We start from the raw sequence: 6140 nt of genomic DNA, 5'->3' as shown, positions 1-6140 counted from the left end.
AGAATGGTTAAACTTAGTTTTTGGTTAGACTTTCCTTTCACATTAAGGAAAACCAAGTGAACGTCTTGATTTTAACCTGATGTGCTTGCTTTCACCTGTTGCTCTTGAGTAGCTCTTTAAGAGTCCATTCATACCGGACACTTGTGGTGCAGGTTACATCACAGCAATGCTTGACTATAGGATTCGTCAACTACGGTCTTACACTTATCTTAAACCTATAATAACCACACAACGCTGTGTGACATGGGTTTAAATGGCCACAACAGCCCTTTTATTAACAAATTATATAACAACAAACAGAACAATATTAACACCAGGAGTGGGTCTTTGGGGTCCCATTTTGATCAATAACAACTGTGTCTTCAGCTGTGCCCCAGCCGGCTTGAAGACATTGCGACTTTCCAATTTTTCTTTCCCATGGGACCTAAGTCCTGGGAGAACCACCAACAACCAACCAAGGTGGGATCCCATACCCTGTATGGGTCCCCCAAAAATTTCAATAATCTGTTTTAATTCTTGACCCCCCAAAGACCCCCTGACCCGCCATGCGAGCTTGAGTGACACCTCGCTAAAGCGAGTCCCTCCACACCTGAAGAGCCCTCTGAACCCCTTCTTGCAATCCCAAAAACCAAAAATCTGTTCCAACCGCATTTAAATGCACACCATCATCCCTCCAATAATGAATGGACAAGTCTTCCAGATTCCGATGGCGAACCACCACACCCCCAAGACGAAACACAAAACGTCCTATCTCCCTGTTGGCTTTTATCCTGGCCTTATTCAATCGCTCAACAGAACGCGCATGACACCAATTGTGTCGTGCCACTATGTCTGACCACACTATGATAACACCAGGGAAATCCCGCATCAATCGCAAAATGTCGAATTTAACATCCCGGACAATATCCCTAGCAGCCCGGACCCCCATGTCATTCCCTCCCACGGAGAGCACCAAAACATCAGGAGGCCTATCCACTCTAGAATAATAGTGAAATTCCGGAAGAACCCGGCCCCACATCATGCCTCTGACTCCCAGCCATTTGCAGACTGCTTTACTCCGGGGAACGCCGAGCTGTCTCCCTTCGGGTCGTGCATCTGCTCTGATAGCCCCCCAGAAGACATAAGAGTCACCCAGAATCCACACCAGGCCTTGAGGAAAACCTGCAACAGACAATCAAAGAAAAACATAGAGCCCACAAACAACACTACCAAAAAGAAAATAACATCATGAAACAACATTATAGCATGTGCGGACGGACATAAATTTTGAAGCGGTCAGATTCCCACCTCCCTATCCGCTTTACTATCTGTGGACTCAATCCCCAGCGAGCTGCCTCCGTAGCTGCCCCTACCCTGAAAAAATGAGTATTGAATTGAGAGGCTGGCATGCCAACCGCCAGCAAACAGCGCTTAAAAACCGCCACAAACTGGAAACGCGACAAGGGTGAACCATCCTCATGCTGCAAAAACGTCCCTTGTACACCCTTCCGAACCTCTGCGAAGCGCTGTACCGCAAGCACCGGACACACCGTCTCCGGAAGCACCTTAAACAACGTCACATAAACCCTTTGCCCAGCTGATCAGTTTTTGATCTGGAGCTGAATGCTATCCGCAGCGATCTGCACCTCCGAAAACAACAAACCCCCCTCACCGCGTTTGTTTTTACTCACCAACTCCCCAATCCTCAGGGTTCCAAAGAAGGCCAAAGAAAAAGCTGCTGTAAACAGGTGAACCTCATAAGGCGAGGAACAAACCCTGTGTAAGATTCCTACCAGGTCCTGTAGCAGCCCAAAAGACACCGGGCACCTGGTATCTCTTACCACGCATCCGCGCCGGAAACCTTTCATAGCCTGACGCACCATAAAATCCTTCGTAACATCCCGCAGGCCTCGTAGCTTATAAAGAAAAGCCAGCACAGCCAATCTCTGGTTCATTTTAGATACCGACACTCCCTTGGAAAACTGCGGCCCAATCATATACAACAACAAGGAAAGCCTGTCCTGATCCGAAAAACAACCCCCCATGGAACTTACCAAGCCGTCCCATTCACGCCAAACCGATGAGCAAGCTGCCCATGTTCCCACACTCACCGAACGCTGTACCAAGACACCAGCTATTCCAATGCCAGCCTCCACAGATGCGCAGGACAAGGAACCGACCTCTGCTCCGCCGCCGGCGCCAGCTTCTGGTGCCTGTCCCACTGAAAACGAGACAAGGCATCAGCAATGGAATTCTCAACACCCGGTACATGTACAGCTTTTACTAAACAATTCAAGCTTAAACAACAAAGAACCAAAAAACGCAATAAGCGCACCACCGGCGGAGACAAAGCAGACAGACTAAACACAACTGCCACCACCCCCATGTTATCGCAGTGAAAGCAAACTCGTCGATTTTGAAATCGAGACCCCCAAATGTCCACTGCCACCACAATCGGGAAAAGCTCCAATAACACCAGGTTACTCAAGAAGCCCGCGACACGCCATTCCTCCGGCCATGCCTCCGCGCACCATGCCCCTTGACAGTACGCCCTGAAACCCAAACTGCCAGCCGCATCCGTATACAAGTCGAAATCAAAGGCCGACACCACCGGGGCCATCCATAATGACCTCCCGTAATAAGAGGCCAGAAACTGCTCCCACACCCCCAAATCAGCCTTGTATTCGGCCGAAAGCCGAATAAAATGATGCGGCAATCGCACCCCAGAAGTAGCGGCACTCAGGCGACGACAGAAAATGCACCCCATCGGCATGATGCGGCAGGCGAAATTAAGCTTCCCCAGCAAAGACTGCAATTGCTTCAGCCTAATTTTTCTCGCCTGCAGGGCCGCCCCTATCAACAATCGCAAGTCCTCCAATTTTGCAGGCGGCAAGCGACACTCCATCGCCTGCGTATCAATGATGATACCCAAGAATTGAATCTCAGTGGAAGGACCCTCCGTCTTTTCCAGCGCAAGAGGAATCCCGAAACGCTGTGCCACGCCTTCCAATGTCCGTAAGAGGACCGAACAAACCGTGGACTTCGGGGGGCCAATACAAAGAAAATCGTCAAGGTAGTGCAGAACCGAGCGCACTTGTGACTCTTCCCGGACCACCCATTCAACAAAGGTACTAAACGTCTCAAAATAAGAACAAGAAATAGAACAACCCATGGGAAGACAACGGTCGACAAAAAACTGCCCACCCCAAACACAACCCAGCAACGGCTGGCTATCCGGATGAACCGGCAATAGACGAAAAGCAGACTCAATGTCCGTCTTTGCCAAAAATGCCCCCTGCGCATACCGCTGAACCCAACTGATGGCTGCATCGAACGATGTATAGGACACCGAAGTTAAATCAGGCTCAATCGCATCATTCACCGAAGATCCTTTTGGATAAGACAAATGATGTATCAGCCGAAATTTATGTGGTTCCTTCTTAGGAACCACCCCCAAAGGGGACACATGCAACGTAGGTATGGGTGGGTGATCGAAGGGGCCAGACATTCTGCCCAGCTCCACCTCCTTAGCCAATTTTTCCGTCACCTCCTGAGGAAACTGATAGGTAGATTTTAAATTCTTGGGCACAGAAGTCCCAGACAAGGGTAATGAATAAGGAATGCGAAAACCGTTGGCAAAGCCCTCGGCAAGGAAAACCGCTGCCTCCCTTCTGGGATACCTATTTAGGTACGGCAGCATCGCGGACATGTTTACCGGTGTCCTCCCTTTTTGAAGTGGACTCACCGGATTGTAGCTTCCCTTTCTTGAAATATTTGGCATAGCCGTGAGAGCCCCCGCATCCGGAGCACTCATGACGGAAACGACAGGCCACGCCAAAACGGCACGTTCCTTCGTTGAACTGCCAACAATAGATTTTTCGTTGTGAGGCCGACTGTCCAGCGCCTGAACTGCCGCCCCCCCCTGGAAAGGGCTGACCCAAAGCCTGAGCCTGCACCATGAGCTTCATCCAAAGCCCGATATCCTTATGGTCCCAGCGTATCTGAGGCCTAACAGCTTTTCGCTGACGAAACTGTTCGTCATAGTGAAGCCATGCCAATCCCCCATATACTCTATAAGCTTCCCCGATAGCGTCTAAATAGCAAAAAAGCGGAGAACAATTCTCTGGTTCCTTTTCACCGATGACGCTGGCCAGTATCGCAAAGGCTTGCAGCCAACTGGAAAAAGTTCTAGGGATAAGCCACCAACGACGCCTCTCCTCCTCCTCCTTCTTACTCTCGTCCGCTTTACCTCTATCTATGTTAAACTTCTCTAATGGCAAAAGGGAGAATATCTCCACGTATTCCCCATGCCAAATCTTAAGATGCATCCCCAACGGACCCTCGAAGCATACATAGACCTCGCCATGTGCTTTATCTCCCAACGAACCCCATCATCCCCAGACTCCTTGGCCTTACGCGACTCCGAGCCACTGACCCTCACCGTCTGTGAAGCAGACTCAACTACCGCCGAGTATAATGGAACCTCTACACCCACCTCCGCGTCCATTTGTCCGTCCCGCTGTGACGCCGTGCCTACCGCTGGCAGCAGCGTAGAACTACGCATGATGGAGGCATCACGGCCCAAACCATCCGACGTGGTCACGGCAGAGACCCACGCCCCCGTTGGCCCCGCTACGGGTCCAGAAGGCCCGGGCGGAGCACAACGGTCCAACAATTCACGAAAACCCGCAAAAAATTCCTCCAAACCCAACACAACCTGTTCCCTTCCTGTCTGACCCAAGTGCACCCTGCCCTGTGACCCCCCCTGCTCACCCGCCACAAACCCGACACCCTGATCTACAGAAGAAACAGAAATAAAATTGGACTCACCAGACTGCCTGCATGCCGAATCCCGAGCAGCCGCAATTCCGGATCCCAGCTGGCTCTGCACAGTAGGGCGCACGGCCGGTGATTGCCCATCGCCGTCATCGCTGGATACCTCGCCGGATACTGCTGACAACTCACGCATTGAATGTGCCGCAGGCGTCCGTCCCCTCGATTCTGCAGGCCCCGGCATACCACCATCCTCATCTATCCCCAGTGGAAAGCTGCGGGGTCCCTGTGCACCCCCAACTGTGGAAGGGGGTCGCCTACCCTTTAATTGGGCCTGGCCACTCCCCCGTGTAGCTGTCACTCTGTCCCTATGTGAAGCAGTCTGCACCGTCATTGGAGAAGCAGCAGAGGGCGCTAACTGCCGTCTGCTGCCTTTTTCTGTAGACTTCCCACGCTGAGCCGTCCTCCCAGCCACAGGGGAGGAAGCCGAGCCTGCTGACGATGCCGCTGACGATCTCAGGTACTGGACCTCCAGGCAAGCACGCTCTTCCATCCCCACAGCTCCAGAAGGGACAGGGCTCCCACCCCTCCCTGCATCCGACCGTGTCCCGCGCCGAGCCGGCCTCCTGCTAGGCACATCAGCAGGAGAGCCGGCCGCCATGTCCCGAGCCACAGTAGAGGGGGAGGAGGGGGAAAGAGAGCGCAGCGTCCCCACCTCCCGCAGGTCACGCCGATGCTGGGGATTCCTCCCAGGCCCTCCGCTGGAGCCAGAAGCTGATGGCACAGCAGGGGACACTGAAGGGTTCCGAATGGAGCTCCCATGTGGCCGCCGGACCTGGGGTGTGTGTGAAGGGCTCAAGCGCTCAGGAGGGCGAACCCTCCTAGCGCGTTTAGAGGAAGGGGGGGGCCCAGGAGGAGACGGATCAACCCCCGACCCCCCTAACATGCCTATCAGCTGTTGCTGGAGCCACTGTGGACCTGGTGTAGAAGCTGCAGCCCTGACCTGGTCCCATAAGGCCTCCAAATCGCTCATCTTGTCTTGACTTCTCTCCGCAGGGGAACGACAGAACTTCTTCAATCAAGAAATCTTCCCGAAAGATTACCCATCAGCCTATGCAACTACCCAAGCCCCCTTTCCGGCTCTACCCAGACCACCTGACCTGCTGTTCCAATAAGGTAAGCTACCCCTTCATCTAAAACTACCTCAGTAAACACTTTAACCCTTTCAGACCTGTTCCTCCCATAGTCATGCCGACCCTCCATCCAATTTTCTCCTCCGGGTCACATTTTAAGGTGGCAAAGCACCATTTACTTTAACCACTTAAAGCGGAGTTCCACCCACATTTTTTTTTTTTTTAAAAAGGCAGTCGTACTGCTGTTATTAATCT

This window comes from Aquarana catesbeiana, linkage group LG04 (genome assembly GCF_042186555.1).
Source record: "Aquarana catesbeiana isolate 2022-GZ linkage group LG04, ASM4218655v1, whole genome shotgun sequence".
Lineage (NCBI taxonomy): Eukaryota > Metazoa > Chordata > Amphibia > Anura > Ranidae > Aquarana > Aquarana catesbeiana.
This window is presented reverse-complemented; position numbering follows the sequence as displayed.